The 24,272-nt window shown below is 36.1% G+C and overlaps 1 protein-coding gene across 6 annotated transcripts in view; it reads right to left on the minus strand.

The window, feature by feature from the left end:
- Positions 1-24,272, minus strand: part of thrb (thyroid hormone receptor beta) — a 190,309-nt gene that overhangs the window by 70,708 nt on the left and 95,329 nt on the right. For 4 of the 6 annotated variants that reach the window (XM_059349198.1, XM_059349200.1, XM_059349203.1 and 1 more), the window contains exon 2: positions 1,099-1,165. The exons of the other annotated variants lie outside the window; for them this stretch is intronic. The gene's annotated coding sequence lies outside the window, so the exon portion shown is untranslated. The remainder of the gene's footprint in view (positions 1-1,098; positions 1,166-24,272) is intronic. 6 annotated transcript variants of the gene reach the window in all.

The raw sequence follows: 24,272 nt of genomic DNA on the forward strand, positions 1-24,272 counted from the left end.
AGTAGCATATTTAGAAATATAGTATATTTCAGAAATTCAGGTAGCCTATAGGTAGGTCGACCTTCTGTAAACTATAATACTTTGGTTTTTTAAGTAAAACACAATCCATGCTAGCTACCACACTAGCAGCTAGCTGCTATATGTTTTGCATTGAGGTGATACTTGAGGCTGGATGTGCTGCGGTGATATGTGAATTCCTTGTTGCATAGCAACAAGGAATTCACAACCATGCTCTTATCGACGCTTCCATCCGTTGGTTTTTTGTAACAAAATGTCCCATCATCCACGGGGCCAACCAAAGCGTCTCATCAGCTTCTTCCTTCATGTTCACTGTGGTTTGTTGTTGTCTGAACTCATGAACGCTAGTTGGTGCTCCAGTATAATCGGTCCGCCTGAAACTCATCCAGTGAGAAACGTTCCGCGGTGCAAAAATAAGTGCGATTAAAATGCTAATTATTACTTTTATTACTTTATAAGTCCTGCATTATTACTTCAGTAAAAGAACAGTATTATCATAAAATTATACTTTGAGAAAAAGCAAAAGCAACAAAAAAGGAAATACTTTATAAATGTTGCATAAATGAAAGATTTTACCCTTAAATATTACAGCATATATATATATATATATATAATGTGTCGATTTTTTTTACGCGTTAATTTTTGTGTAATTAATTAATCTTATTTAACGCGTTAAAGTTCCAGCCCTACTAAAAATGACACAAATTCTACCACATCACCAAGCCCGATAACACCCCCTACGGAAAACATGCACAGCCTGCAGCTGTCAAACCCGAAGACACAGAACAGAATAAACAGACAGATCACCAGTCTGGCACATAATGATTTAGCCTGGATCAGCACCAAGATTTGAGCTTCATTACATTTACATCACGACTCCACTAGAGACACTGATTTTCTCTCTCTCTCTCTCTCTCTCTCTCTCTCTCTCTCTCTCTCTCTCTCTCTCTCTCTCTCTCTCTCTCTCTCTCTCTGTGTGTGTGCCACAGCAGGGAGGTCTGGTAGAGAGAAACAGTCTATTGGCATTCTGCAGGCTGCAGGACTCTGGCTGTGTGGAATTGAGCAACATGAAGGTCTTACCAGAGGAAGTGGTGAAGTCTGACTCCAGGCAGCGCTGAGGAGCTGCTGAGCTCCCCGAGAGAAACACCTACAAAAACACACACACACACACACAACACACACACACACACACACACATATAGAGCCGAGTCAAGCTAATGAGCAACAAAAATCATAGTCCATCCACAAAACCCAGTGGGATAGAAACAATTGCAAACATGTTGCCATAGCATTAAAAATTGACCTGCGGCATTTTAAAAGCTCCTCACGGTTGAGGGCAAATATATTAAAAACAGCCACGACCCTCATTGTCTCTGTGACTATAAGACAGCAAGAGAAATTTAAAGGAAGTTACATTGTCACAGACACTTTTTTTTAACGCCTTTTGTGCTGCGTATGTGTGGCAGGATGCAGTCAGAAGACTACATCCGGCTAAAATGACCTAAATGCAAAACTAGAGTCAACACAGCAACTCCCACAGCGGCTGTAACCTCTGGTGGTTGCCACATGTGGTTACAACCACAAATACTTCCCCCCCTACGCTGCAGTAAGGGCGGAGAAATCCCAGTATACATTTCTTTTCCCTTTTGGACCGGCAGCCCTCAAATGAGTCAATATATCTTTTTGTGTCAGAGCCTGAAGCAGAGAACGGCATTTTGGGAGGAAAATGGCCATAAATAAACCAAGCAGTGACAAAGCAACATGTGCAGGGAAGCAGAAACGCTCCATTTGGACTGGAAGTCTGGTGTGTTGCCAAAAAGTTATGTTGAGTTCACGGTGAGATATAAAGGGAAGGAAGGGGGAAAAAATCAGGAAGTGGTTTGATTATGATTAGAGTGAGAAAGCAAAGCATTTGTTTATGTCATTAATTCAGTGGCAGGACAGGGCTGGTCATCTCTCTCCGACAGACGGCAATCACTTGTAATCAGACTTAATGGGCGCACTAATGGGAATGCTTTTCCTCCCTCCATGCTCTGCCTGTCTGCAGCACACAAACAAGCGCGCGCACGCATGCGTGCACTCACATATGCAACTCATCGGAGGGAGACAACACTTTCATCTGAATTATTGTTTTAATAATACTGTCTATCCATAACAGTACAACATAATCAAGTCCTATTTGTATGTAATGCTAATTTACATATTTACTTGCTTCATACTCTCTTCAGGTCTCATTTGCATTCATTGATTTGCAGAGTGTCAGCTGTTTCCTGCTCTTCATTAACACTCAAACGGTATACCTCATTGAAGGATAATCCACTTTATTGTTTATTTCGGCAGTTTTGGCCATCACCACATTGCAAAAAAGGGGTGTGTAAAAACAAGATATAAACACTAAATATGAGGGAAATTATATTGCTGCATGGACAGATGATTTCACTTGACAAGATTTCTTAAATTAAGATTGTTAAATCTGGAAATAAGCATGTTGAATGCTTAAAATAAGAAATTAACTCTTAAAAGAAGATAAATTATCTAAAACTTCTAAATCAAGTTTTTTTTTATCTTGGTAAGAAACAAATCATTGTCAGTGCACTCAGTTAATTTTGCAAAAAGTTGCAAATTTACTAGATTAAAACTAGATTAAAGTGGCAAATCTGCGCGAAAAAAGTGGCAGATTTATGAGGAAAAAGTGGGGAAAAAAAAAAATTCTCGCAGATTCACCACTTTAAATCTCATAAATCTGCAAATTTTTTTCTCATAGATTAGCCACTTTAATCTCATAAATGTTTTTCTCAAAATATTACCCCCCTCTTCCGGGTCCGTATGTTTTTTTACTCATTCCACAGTATGGCACTTTGTAAATTTGGAATTTGCAAGTATTTCAATGAGTGCCTTATTAAGGGTTAAAGTGCAACCTAAGTCCAACCTATGTGGTGACTCCCTCATGAACACCTTTTGGTACTGCGAAAGTATTAAGAAGATATGGGAAAGCATAGAAAGTTGGTTATGTAAATATACTAACAGGAAAATTATATTCTTCCCAAGGAAATTTATTTTTCAAGATATAGAGGGGATGAGATATCCGACTAGTTGGCAGACACTTTTTTCCTCTCTTATCCTTAAGAAACTAATATTGCAAAGCTTAAAGAATAAGGAAGCACCATCAATAGAGAATTGGAAGGCTTTGATGAAGTACTACCTGTGTATTGAAAGTTCAGCTGCAACATGGATGAAAACAAATGATGAGCATAACAAAGAACTTTTGTTTGAACATAAGGAAATAATCCAGGGCCTTTAAAAGAAGCCAAGGCCTTTTCACATTTACACACTGCACAGAGGATTTAAAACACACTACTTTTGCACACACTTGACATAAAGGGCATAATGCATGTTCAAAATTGTTAAAGAACAAAGAATGCATACAATGAGTATTTTCCCCCTCAAGACAAATGAACTAGTTATGACTATATTAGTGCACATTTTGATTATTGCATTATAAATCAACTACTTTTCCAATGAAAAATCTGCATAAAATACAATCTAAGATCCAGTGTTCAGCTAGTTAACAGAATTGAAAGCCCTCTGTGCAGTTTGTTTAAATTAAATATAACTGAAATGGTTTGTTTCAAATAATTTGCCAATATTAGTGGCATTCTCATCATTATTTTTGGTACAAGACAAAAGACAATAGAGCTATACCATATCTAATGACGTCCATGTTTTTGATTCCAATTTACTTGTCATGTTTTCCATAAAAAAGCAGCTGTTTCCAAAATATTTTCAGACTGTGATGCTATTATCCAGCCAGAAATGTGTGTGTGTATGTGTGTGTGCATATATATATATTCTGGTGAAGAGAGACACAAGAGAGATGAAAAGAAAGTGTGTGAAAAAAACACCCACTGATACACTCTGTTACTCAGTTTCCATGGTGATTTGAGTTATATTTGACAATGTGACGCACATTTTCAGCATCCACTTTTGCTGTTAGTCATCTTCATCTTTTCCAGTGCAGTGAGCTAAAAGTATGAATGGTCCAGACTGAGGGAAAGCGAGATAAAATGACATTTGGGTTTGTGTCTGGGCCTGGAGACAGCCTAGAAGACACATCCGGAGTGTGGACAGTTCAAACTGTGACTACACTGTAAAAAATGTCTGTAGATTTTACAGTGAAAAACTGCTGAACCATGACAGTAAAAGACCGTAAAATGATAAATGGGTTAATTCAGTTTCAGAAACAATGAAACACCGTAAATGTATATATCAGCCAAAACTGTTTTTTTAAAAATACATTACTCCACTGTAAGATACACTGGCAATATACTGTAATATATATATATATATATATATATATATATATATATATGTATATATATAATAATGTTATATATATATATATATATATATATATATATAAATATAAATAAAAAATAAATGCAAAAATGACAGTGATGGCATTTTGCATTTATTTTTTGTAAAAATACATCTTCTCACATTTTCACAGTTAAATGTACTAAACAAAAATATACTGTAATATTTATTGGTAAAATCTTTAATTTATGCGGCATTTATAAAGTATTTTCTGGTCAAATAAATGGCAGAACAGTGTTTCTTTTGATGGAAAAACTTTTTTTTTACTGTAAAATATGGAATAAAATGACAATCCGACGGTGGACAGTCCGGACTATGACTACACTGTAAAAAATGTCAGTAGATTTTACAATGAAAAACTGCTAAACCATGACAGTAAAAGACTGTAAAATGATAAATGGGTTAATTGAGTTTCAGTAACAATGAAACACCGTAAATGTATTTATCAGCCAAAACAGGTTTTTTTTTACAGGTTAAAAAAAAACCAAAAACGTTACTCCACTGTAAGACACACTGGCAATATACTGTAATATATATATATATATATATATATATATATATATATATATATATTTATTTATATTATATTATTATATTATATATATATTATTATTATTATTTTTTTGTAAAAATACATTTTCTCACTGTTAAATGTACTAAACACCATATCTCTAACAAAAATATACTGTAATATTTAATGGTAAAATCTTTAATTTATGCAGCATTTATAAAGTATTTTCTGGTCAATTATATGGCAGAACAGCGTTTCTTTTGATGGAAAAACTTTTTTTACTGTAAAATATGGAATTAAATGACAATCTTAAACAGGAAATCAACAGTGCTAATATAATTTTACCGTAATATTAGAAAAAGGTGCACTGTATTTATTACATGGCAACCACAGCTGCTGGTATTTTACCGTAAAAACAACAAGGTTTTTTTTTTTTTTTTTTTTACAGTGTAGTAAATGCTTAAGTTAAGGCTGGTCTGGGCACAGCTCCTCCTCAGTATTTCCCTCCTGGGGTGTGTCAAGTGGTCTGTGGAAAACTTAATGAATGCAAGGCTTTCTTTTGCCTGTGATCCCAGCCACGAGTCGCCACTTCATGTTCCCAGTGCGATTAGTACTGTGTACTCCAATTACTTCACTACTGGCTCCCCAGGGATCAGTATCAGTGCGTGTATAAAGTGAATGTGAGCTTGAGCCGTGGACGGTACATCTGATACTGAAAGATGCAAGAATGTGGACAGAAATGTAAGAGCTGGCATCACTGGCTTTTAAAGCTCAGACATTTTTATCCCAGTGTTTTTCTTGCTGTGGTGTTTCTGTTGAATCTGCTCATATTAGCTACAGTAGCTTAGGGGATGATCACCCCGTCACCTTTTCTGCAGCGAGAGGCGCCTCTATCCAGTTGTTTACAACACTGCTGTTGTTGTGCTTCAGGCTGCTGACGTGCCTTCATGGGTTTTTGGGTCTAAAAACGCCGCAGGTTACTTAATGTTCAAATGCCCTACATCACTGCAGCTTTTCCCTTCTGTCCAATCAGGTAAAAACCTACACAAGACTGTGCATATTAAAATATGTAAAATGGTGGATTTTTTTCAGATGAAAGAGAATATCATGATAAATATCGAGAGCAGTAAAAAACATGTCAAAAAGAAAAACACAATAGAGATCCATGTTGACGTCTTGGCAAAGACAAATTTTATAGTAGCACTATAAATATATTTTTTATCACATGCGTCGGGCTGTTCTTATGAAGGTTATAATAGTTTTTGATTTTTCATTAATTTAAGTTTTAATTTTGTTGTGATTTTTTGTTTTCAAATTCAGTTAGTTTTAATGTGTTTTTAGAGTGTGTTTACTAGTTTTAATTAGTTTTAACTTTTTGGAAAATGATTAGTTTTAGTTCAGTTTTTAGTATAAAATAGTATAAAGAGCGAGAAAGTCTGTGTGGGACTTTCTCTTCTGTCAAAACAGGGAAAACGCACAATATACTGTTGCATATATATGAAAAAATAAGGATTTTATTCAGATGAAAGAAAATATCATGATTACAATTAGAGAGCATCAGGCTTGGCCCATGGTTGAAACAATAATATCTTTAATTAGCTAAGAGTCTGACAAAAGCGGACTTTTGGTAACTGCTTGCCATTTATCACCAAAGAAGAACTCATAGAATTCTGCCCTACAATCTAGAGCCAGTCCCAATCCAATGCTGGTGGATTTTCTAAATCCAAGGTTTAGATTGTGTTTGGCTGTCTTAGTGTGCATGTCTGTCTGTCTGTCAGTGTGTTTGCAGCTAAACTCTTGTACTACTGGACCCATCACACTTTGATTTATTGGTTCATATTACATTTATGACTGTCTGCTCAAGGACCTCTCATGGTTGCGGTGATTCTTAACTTTTGCTAAATCAGTTTTATTAGCTGTTTTATATTGTCACTGTCTGCAGACTCACAAATCATCAACAGTTGCTTCATTTACAAAGCAATGACATGTGCGTCAATCGACAAAGCTGAACACAAGCCTCAACTTATCTGTTGCACAACATATTTTAGCACGTTTGTGTATTAACCCATTTAAGCCAGGAAAGCATTTCTACCATTAAAACTGGGGGTGCTCTCGTGTTATTCTACCATTAAAGCCGGGAAAGCGGATACGTCGTTTTGCAGTATTTGTAGTTTTTTTCCATCTATTTTCGGTCTCTTGGCCAATGAAATGCATCAGAATACATGTGGGAGTGTCGCAATGCAACATGGGACTTTTCCAGAACTTTGAAATCATGGTGGAAGATGACTATAGCAGAGGGAGATCAGATATAACAGCTATAAACTCTCAAATACTTTTTGAATTTCATTTCTATCTGCTACAGAGGCTGAAAAATCGATTTTTAGTAGGACGCATTGACACTTGTGTTGAATTTGCAGAAAAACTTCAGATTTTAGGGGGGTATTTTTAAAAAAGGTTTTACAGGTCTTTTTTCCCAGGCATTTTAGGCCTAAATGGGTTAATGTGCATCCGAAGATCTCATACTTCTTTCAATTTTATTTCAAAACCCCTCAAGTTTAACCACAGGGTCACATTTTTGGTGATTCATATTACTTGTGCAGAACTTAGTATTTATGATGCTTTATATCATCAACAGGGGTCGAAATATAAACTACCATGCCTCGTACCTGTTGTGGAAGTCCCTGATACATCATAAAACCAAACCAAAGGAAATAAAAACCAATGCCATCACACAGGTCACTTCATTTCATCACCTTCTCCACACCGGGTTCTGGATGACAGCTGGAGCCGCACTAATACATCAGTCTGAACCCAAACTTAAGTGAAATTGCTGATATTTATTTCCAATAAATGGATTTAAAAGCATGCCCAAATTAATGTCTGATGTCTGAATTCATGCTTTGTTAGGTCTGTCTGTAAGAAGACAAGCAAACAACTTTAAAAAATGCTTGTTTTCTAAACAGAGTTTAGGGTGATCAGGGCAATACTGACTGTTGCTACTGCATAGGGCTGGGCGAAGTCCATATCGCATACCGTATTTCCTCAATTCAAAGCCGGGCCCCTATTAATGACCGGCCTCATTTAGTAACCGGGTGTAAAAACAATTTTTAGTATATAAAAGCCGGCGTCTTTTATAAGCTGGGTGTCTTACCGGTGTTATGTCAAAGTCTGTTCCCCCGTCGATATGTGTAGCCCTTACCTTAACCTGCACCAACCTGACCCCTGACCCCAACCAGTCCTCCTTTAAGTTGTTAACATGAGCCCAAGTTTACCTTAACCCCAAACAGTTCTCTCTACAAGGCCTAACCTTAAACTTAAATCCTAACTCCAACCGCGGAGGTGATGCTACGGAGAACACCATTCAGGAAACATCATTTGACGGTAACAGATTTCCACACAACACCTGTATTTTGAAGTTTGGCCACACGAGTTAGTACTGTAGGTAAATATGGTTGTTTCTCCCGCTGTCCTAGTCATTCTCTGTAAAGTTGAGCCGTTTACGCACGTTCTTCTGGGCTTTTTAGTATTGTTTGTTTACATCCCAGTACTTCCAATATGGCTGACATCCGGGTAACTATCTACAATGCGCTGTGTAAAACACTCAGCACTCATCAGCTGCTCTGATTTTCTTTTTTTAATAAAAGCCTCCTTCAAATAATAGCCTGCCCCTATTATTAGCCGGGTCCCAAACTGATTTTTTATTAATAGAAGCCCCGGCTACTATTTGAGGAAATATGGAAATATTTTCGTAGTATTTATATACAAAAAAATGTCTTTCTTCATATATAAATACTGTCCTTACTAGGGTTTGTCATATTTAGTTCTTTTGTATGTTTATTATTCTTTTCTCATATAAATGTATTTATTTCAGAAAAAGATTGGCCTATTTAATTTCATAGGCTATTTTTATTTAAGATAGTTTTTATTTAAATGTGCACTTAATGGAGCTTTGATTTTTTAAAAAAGGTACTCCTGTTGTTATACAGTATTTACGTTCACTTAAATAAACGGTTTCAATAAAACTACTTGTGACATGTCATATTTGACTTTGACTGAACATTTGCTGTCGCTTAACGATAAAAATATCGGGATATATATCGTATATCGCTATTCAGCCTAAATATATCAGGATATGACTTTTGGTCCATATTGCCCAGCCCTACTAATGCACCAGTGTGAACCCAAAATAAACTGATTTAGCTGTGATGCAGCTGCAGATTGAAAAGTTGTTGACAACACTACATCATGAAGCGGATGTGTACAAAGACCTGAGTCATGCTTTGTCCACATAAGGAGAAGTAACTAACCCCTAAAAGCTTGTTTTTTTTAGCAGAGTTTGGGAGACTCTACTGAGTGCACTTCTCTTTCTTTCTTTTTTTTTCTTTTTTATACCAATTTGATGTTCTTTGGTGAATCACAGTGGGGGGAAAACACCAAAAAAACGATTTGTTTTCACGGAACATGGAACTAATTATGATCCAAGACCAGTTCCCTGGTACAGGACAGTTTTATGTGGGAGAAACCTAACCAAATCTAACATTCTGCCCTGTGAGGAGACAGTACAAAGCACTAGGGACATAACACTATGCAAAACTCAAGGTTTTATATACATTACCATTGTTTTAGAGTCACAGTTCTGCATTTATTCTCTATAATACTAAGAATAAAGAAACCAAGAATACTTTTCTTTTCTACACTGCTCATTGGCTCAGTATCAGTATCATTGGGGAGAGCCATGTGTCATGATTTATGAGCTAAATGCATCATTAATAGACTACTTCTGAAAGTCACTAGTAAGTGATGCAAAACATTCTTCTTTTACAATGTTAATTACTGAAAGACTAGGGGTGGGACAAAATATCAGCACGGGAAGTTACAGTTCCTCATTTACACAGATATCAAGATGTATCAGCTAGTATTGCCTCTGTATGGTGATACCATGGTTATTAGAGGTGGGGGGAAGATTGTTACAGCATAGTATCGCAATATTATCACGATTCATGGCCACCAAGTATCAATATTTATCGATCTGACGGCCGGTGGGTTGTCAGTAGTAGCCTCACTTTTAGGAATATACTGGTATCAAATGAAACTACAATTTACTTTAATTTCGTTGTGATTTTTTTTTTTCAAATTCAGTTAGTTTTAATTAATTAATTCATGCTTTGTTAGGTCTGTCTGTAAGAAGACAAGCAAACAACTTTTAAAATGCTTGTTTTCTAAACAGAGTTTAGGGTGATCAGGGCAATACTGACTGTAGCTACTGCATAGGGCTGGGCGAAGTCCATATCGCATACCGTATTTCCTCAATTTAAAGCCGGGCCCCTATTAATGAACGGCCTCATTTAGTAACCGGGTGTGAAAACAATTTTTAGTAAATAAAAGCCGGGCTCTTTTATAAGCCGGGTGTCTTAGCGGTGTTATGTCAAAGTCTGTTCCCCTGTCGATATGTGTAGCCCTTACCTTAACCTGCACCAACCTGACCCCTGACCCCAACCAGTCCTCCTTTAAGTTGTTAACATGACCCCAAGTTTACCTTAACCCCAAACAGTTCACTCTACAAGGTCTACAAAACCTTAAACTTAAATCCTTACTCCAACCGTGGAGGTGATGCTACGGAGAACACCATTCAGGAAACATCATTTGACGGTAACAGATTTCCACACAACACCTGTATTTTGAAGTTTGGCCACACGAGTTAGTACTGTAGGTAAATATGGTTGTTTATCCCGCTGTCCTAGTCATTCTCTGTAAAGTCGAGCCGTTTACGCACATTCTTCTGGGCTTTTTAGTAGTTTAGACATTTTAAATCCTGCTTAAAATGAACATTCAGCGTGCTGTTCATTGTTTGTTTACATCCGAGTACTTCCAATATGGCTGACATCCAGGTAACTGGCTACAATGCGCTGTGAAAAACACTCAAAAAAGTGCCGGTCAGAGCTGCTCTGATTTTCTTTTTTTAATAAAAGCCTTCTTCAAATAATAGCCTGCCCCTATTATTAGCCGGGTCCCAAACTGATTTTTTATTAATAGAAGCCCCGGCTACTATTTGAGGAAATATGGAAATATTTTCGTAGTATTTATATACAAAAAAATGTCTTTCTTCATATATAAATACTGTCCTTACTAGGGTTTGTCATATTTAGTTCTTTTGTAATGTTTATTATTCTTTTCTCATATAAATGAATTTATTTCAGAAAAAGATTGGCCTATTTAATTCCATAGGCTATTTTTATTTAAGATATGTTTTATTTAAATGTGCACTTAATGGAGCTTTGATTTTAAAAAAAAGGTACTCCTGTTGTTATACAGTATTTACGTTCACTTAAATAAACGGTTTCAATAAAACTACTTGTGACATGTCATATTTGACTTTGACTGAATATTTGCTGTCACTTAGCGATAAAAATATCGGTATATATATCATATATCGCTATTCAGCCTAAATATATCAGGATATGACTTTTGGTCCATATTGCCCAGCCCTACTAATGCACCAGTGTGAACCCAAAATAAACTGATTTAGCTGTGATGCAGCTGCAGATTGAAAAGTTGTTGACAACACTACATCATGAAGCGGATGTGTACAAAGACCTGAGTCATGCTTTGTCCACATAAGGAGAAGTAACTAACCCCTAAAAGCTTGGTTTTTTTTAGCAGAGTTTGGGAGACTCTACTGAGTGCACTTCTCTTTCTTTCGTTTTTTTTTTTTTTTTTTTTTTTTTTTACCAATTTGATGTTCTTTGGTTAATCACAGTGGGGGGGAAACACCAAAAAAACTATTTGTTTTCACGGAACATGGAATTAATTATGATCCAAGACCAGTTCCCTGGTCCAGGACAGTTTCATGTGGGAGAAACTAAACCAAATCTAACATTCTGCCCTGTGAGGAGACAGTACAAAGCACTAGGGACATAACACTATGCAAAACTCAAGGTTTTATATACATTACCATTGTTTTAGAGTCACAGTTCTGCATTTTTTCTCTATAATACTAAGAATAAAGAAACCAAGAATACTTTTCTTTTCTACACTGCTCATTGGCTCAGTATCAATCTAGCAGTCATGTTGGGGAGAGCCATGTGTCATGATTTATGAGCTAAATGCATCATTAATAGACTACTTCTGGAAACATCACTTGTAAGTCACTAGTAAGTGATGCAAAACATTCTTCTTTTACAATGTTAATTACTGAAAGACTAGGGGTGGGACAAAATATCAGCACGGGAAGTTACAGTTCCTCATTTACACAGATATCAAGATGTATCAGCCAGTATTGCCTCTGTATGGTGATACCATGGTTATTAGAGGTGGGGGGAAGATTGGTACAGCATAGTATTGCAATATTATAACGATTCATGGCCACCAAGTATCAATATTTATCGATCTGTCGGCCGGTGGGTTGTCAGTAGTAGCCTCACTTTTAGGAATATACTGGTATCAAATGAAACTAGAATTTACTTTAATTTCATTGTGATTTTTTGTTTTCAAATTCAGTTAGTTTTAATTAATTAAAGTTTTTAGAGTGAGTTTGCTAGTTTTAACTAGTTTTAATTTTTTGGAAAATGCTTAATTTTGGTTCAGTTTTTATTCATTTTAGTGTTAGTTTAAGTTTTTTTTGTCATGAGGTATTTGTTGGGTGCCAGATCCAATAAGGTCACAATAAATATTTCCTTTATTTCCTTTGTCTGATCCATCTCAGCCCCAATAAGTTTATTAAGTCATAAAACCAGAAACAATCAACCAAAAGAGTTTACGTATGAAAAAAGTTTACAAAGACGAAAACAAAGGACATTTTCACTATCAGTTCGTTTTGTAACCACAAATTACAGTTTCAGTTAGTTATCTTTTTTATTTTTTTTAAACTCTTGCTTTTATTTTCATTTCAGTTAAGGAAAATGGTTTTTCACTTCTAGTTTTCGTTATTTCGTTAGTTTTCGTTAACTATAATAACCTTGATCTGTGGGTTTGACTCTCATTGTGAAGAAATAAAAAGACTGAAGTGAGATGAGTAGACTGAGAATTTTCTCTAATTTGACAAAACAGTTCTTGATTGAATCTAATTCTGTGGACACAAAATGTTAACACGTTAGTTAAACAGTTAAATCCCAATATATATCATGTTGTGACTCAAGTATCGGGATAAAATAGTATGGTGGGGCCTCTGCTGATTCACAACTCTAATTGTTATAGTGGGCAATGTAACTGGACAGTACTGTATTTTGAGTTACTCTGTGATTCCCGCCCAATTAACCCTCTGATCCCCAAGCTGTTACAGGCTGTTTCAGGCTGGGTTTTTTTTTTAGCTTCTGTCAAACTTTACTCACTGTGGCCTCGTTTTTCACTAATCACTTAATTTCCACTGCATGCTGTGCAGTATAACACATTTATTATATGATAAATACATTTAGCAAGAAAAAAAAAGTAATCCAATTGAAATAAATAATGTAGGCTAATGCTATACATATTGAACTAATTCTACTTTTCTTGTCCTCTCCTCTCTGCTCTGTGTAAACAGCCAGGCTGAATTTTTGTAATGTGACTGTCTGAGCCGAGTCATTCATGGCTTCCCAGTGTTGCTGAGGAGCACATCATTTAATAGTTTTTTTTAGAGGCTCTGGTTAGTGTAAATGGTCTATTTGTGGCATTTTAAATAGTCATGGAGAAGGAAGTAATTGCTATTTTCAGAATTTTTTAAGAACTCTCAAAAATTTGAATATAAATAACTTCTCTTTTTTTGCAGTTTGTGGCTGTGAATGAAGTGTCATTTTGGCCATTTAAAAATAAATAAAAATAAACCATGCCTTTCAAACCCACAGACCAGTTGTGGGTTTAGAGGAGCTGCATGTTAAAACACAGTTTCTTGTGTTGATTCTGTGAATTCATGAGGTGATCACTGTGCAAACAACAGCAGCAGAGAAGTGCCCAGAACATGATCTAATGTGACACATTTCCACATTTTGCTTTGTTCCTATGACACATTGCTGGTATTGCTGTTGGAAATAACACTTCAGTAGTGAAGATACTTTCAGTATTGATCTGTCCATCACCAGCATGGTAAAAGGTGTTTGTTGCCTTGATGATGTGAAACTGCAAAGTGCCAGTCCTCTTCAGCTCCTAATCTAATCATTGAACTGTGGCTGTATCTTCCATTCCTCCCTTGCAGTGTTGAAATCTGATCGACTAGGAAAAAAGTGCAAAAACTCTCCTTATATAACCACACACTGTAAAAGATGTCTGTATTTTACGGTGAAAAACTGCTAAACCATGACAGTAAAAGATTGTAAAATGATAAATGGGTTAATTCAGTTTCAGTAACAATGAAACACAGTAAATGTATATATCAGCCAAAACATTTTATTTTTATTTTATTTTTTACAGTTGTTTTTTTTTTTGAAAAATACATTACTGCACTGTTAAAAAAACTGGCACCGTGTTTGTAACAAAAATATACTGTTTTATATAAATACAAGCCATCATTGTAATTTTTTAATCTTTTGTAAAAGAAAAATGTACTAAATGTACTAAATTCTAACTGTAAAATGTACTAAACACTCTAACAAAAATATTCTGTGATATTTCATGGTAAAATCTTTGATTTATGTGGTATTTATAAAGTATTTTCTTGTCAATTATATGGCAAATGTTTCTTTTGATGGAAAAACTTTTTATTTATACAGTAAAATATGGAATAAAATGGAAATCGTAAACGTGAAATCAAGAGTGCTCATATCTTTTTACTGTGTAATATAAGAAAAAGTTGCACCGTATTTATTACGGTAAAGTTCTGGCCGTTTTTTTACTGAAAAAACAAGAGTTTTACAGTGTAGTGAACAACAATGCACTTTCATCACCTGGATTTGAAAAACCCTATGTAGTTTATGTGGTTTCATGCAGACATGCATTATGAGAGATCTTATAAAATTCTGAACCAAGGTTATTATTATTTTTTATAATTTACCGTTATTATGGTAAAGTTCTGGCAACCACAGCTGCCGTTTTTTACCGTAAAAACACTTTTTTTACAGCGTATATTTGTCAGCAGTCGGTTGCTAACACCAAGGACCGAGGCTACATGTATTGTAGCTTTAATGTGACGCAGCAGGAGGTGTTTAGTTTGTAAATACATCAGCATCGCAGTTTCAACAGCACATAAGAGACTGGATCAGAAAACAGGAACTAAAACGAACTAAAAAAAGGAAAAGTAAGAAGATGAAGGGAGGAGTGGTTTTGAGGACAAAACCTCAGACAAAAAATCATCCTAAAGCAGAAGAAATGAGAGAGCCATGCCAGTGCTGGAGACTCACAGTCCTCAAGTGAACCCCAACATGATCCTCCTCTGAGGGTTACCTTCATGTACAACTAGTTAGAGATTATTATGTTATAGAAAGTGGGGGAGAGGAAACTATCTCCAGACGTGAGGCTCTGCTGAGTCTCTGCAGCATTTAACTAACACAAGACAGAAGACTGTCAGGAGCATCCCTCAAGGAAGCGCTAAATAAAAAGAAGCACACAGGTAAATATAAGTGACATAATGAGCGTGAGTCAAGCTGTCAGCACCTGGGAAAAACAGCTGGGATCAAGGCTGTAATCACTGCCGGTGTTAATTCTACAAAGTGCAGAGGAAACCTGTGATGTGAACATGTTACATGATCACACTGCAGAGAAAAACACTTACATGCTCCATCTGCTGATGAAGACTGTGTGTTCTGTTTGAAAGCGCCGGTAAAAGCTTTTAATTGGACCTCCAGTTGAAATATCTATGCCAAAGTGTGTCTGGTATCAATAAATCAATCCCAGCTCTAAGGTCCCCTCGCTGGTTTTAATGGGGTTTTCAAACATGGTCTCCAGAGATGGGTCTCCCCCAAAAACGTCAATATAAGATGTTTGTACAGGCAGCAAACAGACTGTCCCCCGTGCCATCTTGCAGACATAATAGTAATGATCGACTGAAATACGGAGTTTAAATGCGGATATCATGCTCGGGTTGGGTGGGCCTAAACCTAGGTCAGTGGTTTTGTAGCCTAAAGCAGTAGTTCTCAACCTTTTTGAGTGGCAACCCCCAATTTAACATGCATGTTGTCCGCGACCCCCGCTCACTGAACACAATCTCACAGTTCAGATCACACAAACTCAGTTGATACGACGAATTTTGGAAAAATAATGAAGCAGACAACAACTAAAACATCTCTCTGTCTGTGCATTTATATATATTTTTATATTTTATTGTTACTTTTAATCTAAGTCCTTTGCTATAAGATTAAAGGTCCATTCTGACCTCCCGAGTGTTTAACAGTCAGCTTCAAGCCAGAGACTCCTTGGAAAGTAAGAACTTGATACTTTGGGATTTGTCAGTGTCGATGTGTTTAACTCTTTTGTCAGAAAAAGACACAAAAAAAAAAAATAATCAAATTGACCAGAAAATGACACAAAATGAACAAAAAAGACAAAAAATGACAAAAAAAAAAGACACAAAAAGACCAAAAAAGACATTAAATGACCAAAAAGAGTTAAACACATCGACACTTTAACACAGTGTAGACAGAGCTGATTTTCATAATGATTTGGCGACCCCCAGAAATCATCTTGCGAGCACTCACAAGCAGGACTGGGCCGCTTGTGAATGCTTTGGGATGGCACTATTTGTTAAGAAGAGTAGCAGGGACGCTGTGTGCGTTGGAGGCATGTCCCCACCTCCATGTCTCCAACGCCCCATGGGGCTGGTCGGGATCGGCAAAAGGGCCTTTTTGTGTGGAGTTTGCATCTTCTCCCCTGTCCCCTGAGGTTCCCCTTACAGGGACCTCTCACAAAAACATGCATTGATTCTGGGCGCTATAGTGCCTCCCTCTGGCCGGTCAGGGTGCCTGAGGGGTGGGAGAGGAGATGGTTTTCTTTTTTTTCTTTGTTTTTTTCTTTTCTGTAACCACACTGCTCTTTCTTTGTTTTGTTTTATTTCTTGTGTCTTGTTTTCATTCCCTTTTTTTCTCTTGTTTAAACTATTGTAAAGTGTCCTCGAGTGTTGGAAAGGCACTTATAAATCCAATGTATTATTATTATTACAATAACACCAGAAAAAGTCGCTAGATTTGTCGCTAATAGCTTTTTTGAAAAAGAATGGCTAAAGGGGTCTGAATAGCCGCTAAGTTGGCAACACTGCTTGTTAGTCAGTTGTCACATTCAAACTCCATTGGTTAGCCATTACAAAAGTACCTGTAAAGGAAGAGAGGCTGAGTGGAACTAACTAGTGGGCGGAGCCAAAACACTCACCGCTTTCCAAAAAGTACTCAGGAAGTACTCAGTTGAAACATGCCTTTAAGTTCACAGAATCTGCAGCCTTTTTTACAACCGCGAACCGTACGTACATGTAAAATGACGTGTGTGCTATTTTTTAAAACGCCTGCTCATTTTGACAAACGCTCCTATGTGTCGTTATTGTTGGGTCTCCATCGTGGTGGCTTAAAATTCCATCTTGCAAACTCAATAGTAAAGAAGAAACTGTTGATCTTTGTGATTCAGATACATAATCAAGTCAATAAAAGGTCACCAAACAGTGAGAACCACCCGTCAGAATTCCCCTTGAGCCCACAGTGTGCACTCATCCAAAGATTTTCCATTAGGCGCTTAAACAAGCATCGGCTTCTGACTTTAACATTTTCTCTGCCTTGTCATTGTACACTGAATTTTGGACAGTTGGTTGAATAAAACAATATATTTTTAAATAATTCATTGATTCGCACTCTCCTTCATTCTTTGTGGGAAAAACTGAAACAATTTTTAAAAAAGTGGAACAAAGCCTTGAGGGTGGAACAAGAGAGATACTGATATACTGTTATTAAGAGACAAGATAAATGAGAATTACAAAATAAAGATGGGATACATTTATGTTACATATCCATCAATTCGTTATCTTTAACCACTTATCTGAACTTGGTCGCCAGACTATCACACAACTTCTATGTTACATATGAAGGGGGCGTGTGTGTGTGTGTGTGTGTGTGTGTGTGTGTGTGTTCTTGTACTTCCTACATAGTGAGGACCAGAACACGTTTTTAACCAACAGAGTGAGGGCATTTTTGCAAAGTGAGGACATTTCAGCCGGTCCTCACTTCTTTAAAGGCTTTTTTTTTTCAGATTTCAGACTTTGTTTTAAGGATTAAGGTTACATGATAATGATAACTAACTGAAACTGTATTATGTGGTTACAAAACTAACTAAAATTATAGTGAAAATGTCCTTCGTTTTCATCTTTGTTCACTTTTTTCAGACATAATGAAGATGGATAAGGCAAAGGAAATAAAGGCAAAATTTACTGTGACCTCTTTTAATCTCCCACCCAACAAAAACCCCATTACAAAAACTAAAACTAATAAAAACTAAACTAAAACTAAAGCATTTCAAAAAAATAAATACTAAACTAAAACTAGCAGACTCAATTTAAAAACTAATAAAAACTAACTGAATTTGAAAAAAAAAAGTACAAGAATGTGTGTGTGTGTGTGTGTGTGTGTGTGTGTGCGTGTGTGTGTTTGTTTGCACCATTAACGGACTTGTTAAATTTTGGTTGGTGTGAAACTATGTTAATCTACTTTGTGATCTTGATTTGTGATTAAAAAAATACATAATCCATGAAAATAAGAAAATTCTTAATCAACAATAAAAAAAATAAAATAATAAAAGTTAATCCCCACGTTTGCAAAATTGGAACCAGAGAACATTTTATCATATTTTTTCCCCCCTAAAAACATAAAACAATCAAAATTATTCATGGTTAATCCTCTATTGATTTACTTATTAATTTAACCGCTGATCATTCTGAAGCTTAGGGAACTGAAGATAAGGATGAAAGTGAGAGTAGACTACCACTGCAGAGCGAACTCTGTGTGTGTGTGTGTGTGTGTGTGTGTGTGATACTGCAGTGCAGGATATTATAATACATGTTGCCAAGTAACCTCTGATTTTCAGGTAAAATGTTCTTTTGATAAATGAAAATGGTCAGTTATTTGGTAAAACTTTACAATAACCAACTACGTAATGTTCATATATGGTTTATAGACCAATTATTAACCATTTACAAAGTGCTATACATATTTAATCTTTAAAAGTTTTCAACCAATTTCTTAAAGGTATATGAATCATTTAAAAAATCATTAACATACTTAATATGGTGTTAAAATGTTAAAATGAGTGCAACTAAAACTATTAATAAACTATTAATTATAATTTAATTGTTTGTTAATGGTAAAGTAACTATAAACTTACATTAATATACCATCTATTTGTCATTTATAAATGATGTAGTTAGTTAAACATTAATAAATTATGTATTTACCTATCTAAATGGCCTATATATGGTTTATAAATGATGATTAAACATTAATAATCTATCTGTTTACCATTTATAAATGATGGTTATTGTAAAGTGTTACCAGTTATTTTTATGCATCACAGAGAAATGTAATTAAATATTAACCCTTTAACTGCCTGCTCAACCATACGGACAATAACCATCCTTTATAAATGGTAGATGGTAAACAGATAGTTTATTGATGTTTATATTTATCATCATTTATAAACCATATATAGCCCATTTAGAATGGCAAATACATAATTTATTAATGTTTAACTAACTAAACCCTTTATGAATAGCTAATAATTATAATTAATAGTTTATTAATAGTTTTAGTTTCACTCATTATAACATTTTTAACACCATATTAAGTATGTTACTGATTTTGAAATGATTCATATACCTTTATGAAATTGGTTGAAAACATTTAAAGATTAAATATGTATAGCACTTTGTAAATGGTTAATATAATAATGGTTTATAAACCATCTATAAACATCACTTAGTTGGTTATTGTAAAGTGTTACCGAAACATTTAATGTTATTCCATCATAAATATGCTGAAATAATGAATTAAGTATGTAGTTCTTGTCAGTTTCTGAGACGATTTCCAAGTAAATATGGTAATTATATAGAATAAATATGTGGAAAGCATGACAATCACAACTAATTCCATTTTTAACAGAATGACAAATGCTGGGATACTAATAGGTGTACCATTGTAAGAGAATGTGGCTTGTATTTAAAAAAAAAAAGTTTTACAATTACTTTATGGATACAAAAGGGGGTTAAAGGGTTAAAGTGAAATGATGGTGTTTATGGAATAAAGTCTTTGCGGTAAAGAGTGTGTGCAGCCTGTTTCACTGCAGTCAATGGAGGTCCGCTCTTTAATCGCTCAAAGATGCAAGTCCCCCCCTCAGCAATATTATAATTTATATTCTCATTATGTTTTTTTCAAAAATGACCAGAAGCAGAGGTCCACACTTGGACAGGAAAGGGTGACAGTCTGTGCGTGTGTGTGTCTGTGTGTGTGTGTTTGTGTGCATGGAGCGAAGGTTAACATTGTGAACATGCAGAGTGGAAAATAATGTGCAACATTGGAATTCTGCAGATAAAGACGAAAAAAATATCCAAATTTCATGCATCTCCTGCCCTACTAACATCATCACCTTACACAACAGCCACACACACACACAGACACACATACACAGACACACACCCACACGCCTCCTCTCAGCCTGACAGTCTCTGCTTTCGTCTGTATGAGCGAGTGTGGGTCACATCAGGACAATGCGCCGGCTTGCAGACTCTGTTTGCAGCAATCCCGAGTTTTTTTCTCCTTTTTTTTCAGCCTCATGGACACTATTTCAGCCCGAATGAAAAAAAGCAAAAAAGAGGGGAGGGTGGAAAAAAAAAAAAAAAGCCCTTTTCAAATTGATGACAGCAGTGGGCGCTGAGGGAAACCATTGAAAGGAGTATATAAAGCAGCATCATAGCGTCTGCCTGTTCTCCCCCCTCCCTCTCCCGACATCAAAAGTGTGCGCCCATCCTGAGCCGACAGAGCTCCAGATCGCCGCGGTGCATGCTGGGTAAGAGAGGACAACTCAGGACACATGCAGGGACTTTAAGGATACTGCAGTAAGCTGTTCACAATGAAAAAAAAGAGGGAAAAGATGCAGAGAGACGGAGGGAGGGAGGGGAGGTGAGGTGAGGAGAAGGAGACAAAAATACTGGCTGGATCAGCGGAGGATGGAGGAATTTCATTCTGATAAATATGAACGCAGCGCTTCTTTGTTTTAACTGTTTATTGCATTAGATGTGCATCAGTTCACTGCTCTGCACCAACATGTTATGAAGGATTTCAGATGGTTATGATTCTTTTATATCGGGTATTGTATTTATTATTGAGGCTAGAGGTGTTTTTTCTTCTGAGGAGAAGCTTCTTTTTTCACTTATTATCAACGGTATTTTACAAAACATGAAGCAATAATGCTGAAATATGGACACATGAAGTACTAAATGAACTGACTGTGTTAAAATGTGTAACGCATGCTGCATGTCATAAAATTAAAGACCTTGTATAAATGAAATTAACTGCAAAAAATGTTTTAAAAAATTAAATAAATTAAATTGTATACTACAATCATCATGATCATTTTCATTTTCATTTTCTAATTATTCAATAGTACTGCAGCATGTAGCACAGAAGCCTTCTATAGATTACATTTATATATTGATTTTAAAAAATCAAGTAAAATTTGCTGTGATAAATAACAAATATACACTGTTGGCCATAAAGTTGGACTCATTTTGTTTCTAGACACAATCGTCTGTTCCATCATACATACATCACACATCATGGAAAAAAATCAGATTCAGTCGTTTGACAAACTGTGGAACAGAGTTTTTGGATACAAAGATGCAAAATGTTGAACATATCTGCCAAACATGAACAGAAAATGTATTTCAGTCAGTGGTGGAAAAATTATTCAGATCCCTTACTTAAGTAAAGTAAAAGTACTAATACAAAACTGAAATTACTCCACTAGAAGAAAAAGTCCTAGATTTAAAAGTACCAACGTCAAAATGTACTTAAATATATATATATATATATATATATATATATATATATATATATATAAATATATAAAGATGTTTTATATATTCCTAATATTTTATGGGATTATTATTATTATTGATGCATTTATATAATCAGCATTTTCATTTTCTCAATATTTTAACTAATTTTCTCATTTGATTTTAACTACTTAATATACTGTTATTTACAACAGCGTATTAGGGCCAAGTGTGTAAAAATACGTACCCCGGGGAGGGGGATAATATTTTGAGAAAAAAGTGGCAAATTAATCAAATTATACTTTGCAATCGGATTCAGCAATAAGGAAATACTTGTGTTTTAGCCCAGAATCACCACATTATCATAAGTATCAGGACTTTGAAGAGACATTGGGGAGATTTGGGCCTATTCAGAAAAAAAAAACGTACTAATTTGGAGGTGATACCTTTTCTGCATCAGGAACTACAACGTGGTTACATCTATGCCACATTTCCTCGTAGATTTGCCATTTTAATCTCGTAAATCTGCAACTTTTTTCTCTCGTAGATTTGCTATTTTAATCTTGTAAATCTACAACTTTTTTTCTCGTAGATTTGACACTTTAAATTTAATAAATCTGAGACTTTTTTTCTCTGGTAGATTTGCCACTTTTAATCTCTTAAATCTGCTTCTTTTTCTCATAGATTTGCCACTTTTAATCTCATAAACCTGCGACTTTTTTTCTCGTAAATGTGCCACTTTTATTCTCATAAATCTGTGAGTCTTTTTTCTCGTAGATTTGTCACTTTAATTGTTACATTTGCAACTTTTTTAAAAAAAATATTACCCCCCCTCCCACGTCCATAAATTTTTTTCATACTTGGCCCTAATACGCCGTCGTAGTTATTGGATTTAATAGAAAAAGAAAAAAAGTCTAATCACTTTAAATTCATTATGTTTTTGCATTGAATCTTGATGCAGTGGAGTAAAAAGTTCAATATTTGCCTCAAAATGCAGTTATGTAGATGTATTAAGTTACATATAGGGATGTCCCTTAAAATTGTACTTAAGTACAGTATTTGAGTAAATGCATGAATTTCAATGCATATTAACTTTTTAATCCGGTAACTCATATCCCTCAGTTAAGGTCAGGAAAAGTAAAAGGTGCCAACCCTCACTCAGCCTCCTCCTACTGCAGTAAAAACACCTCACTGCACTAGAAGCATCGGCACTGAACATAATCCATGCAGCAATTGTGTATCCTCTGAAACATACTTGGCAAAAGCATTAAGTAATATATAAATGGAATTAGAAGGAGACAGGGTTGAGTCGACTGTGCTCTATAGAGGCTTGGGGATTTATGTGAATACAGGCGGTGAGGAGGTGGGACAGCAGGAGGGATGACAGGAGGGGATGTTGTTGGATATGAACTGAAAATTATAAATAAAGTGTTAAAAAATATGCAAAAGCAGACGCAGTGAGTGCAACACAAACATTTTGAACAAACTGGTTGAAGATTATAGTGAAAGACGCACATATATGGTGGTTAAAACATCTGACTGTACAGTAATGCAGACATTTCTGAATGACATTAGCTCCTGTTTCACATCCTTTGTGTTTCTCGCTAACCTGGGTCACACAGTTGTACCCTGGCACCATTGTTAACACTGACCTTGTATGTTGTGCCAACTGTCCCTCCCCCAGCCCCCCTGCTGGCTTTAAACTGTCCAGCACTGCTGCGACTGTCACAGCAGCGACATAGACGCGTCTGCTGCATGATACTTTATGAAAAGCCGACCCCTCCGTGACCCATGTGTGTGTACGGCGCTATCTGAAGTGTGTGAATTAGTTGGAGCGCTGACAGTGTATACCTGCAGCAGACAGGACGCGCTGCAGGGAATACATGTTCACATGAGCCGTGTCAGCACTGATCAGCCGCCGCTGTTTCCTGCCAGATGTGACAGCGAGGCTAGCAGCCTCCAGACCCAGGCCAGGCCAGGCCAGGCCAGGGGGAGTCCCCCTGCAGCCAACCCACAGGATGCCACCGAGCTCTGCACAGTGTGCACACTCACAGTTACCATCATCATATCAGTGTCAAATTAACTCTGAGGCCTTAATATCATTCATATAAATAAAGCGATGAGGCCATCTTAGATGCAGATGGTACACTGTAAAAAAATGTCTGTAGATTTTACGGTGAAAAACTGCTAAACCACGACAGTAAGGGCGTTTTCACACCTGAAAGTCCGAACCAAGGTCCGTGTTCTGTTACATTGTATACATTTGGTCCTGTTGGTTTTGGTTTCACACTGCAAAAGGAATAACGGACTTTACAAGACAATTCTACTGGACACGTCATCTCCCTGTGTACTTCCGCGGCTCATTTTGTTTTGGTTACGCTGCGTTGTCAGGCCAGCCGGCATCTGCTCTCCCGTCCTCTCGAAACCTTGCTCTCTCATCCTCTC

This window comes from Centropristis striata, chromosome 14 (genome assembly GCF_030273125.1).
Source record: "Centropristis striata isolate RG_2023a ecotype Rhode Island chromosome 14, C.striata_1.0, whole genome shotgun sequence".
NCBI classification, from domain to species: Eukaryota; Metazoa; Chordata; class Actinopteri; order Perciformes; family Serranidae; genus Centropristis; species Centropristis striata.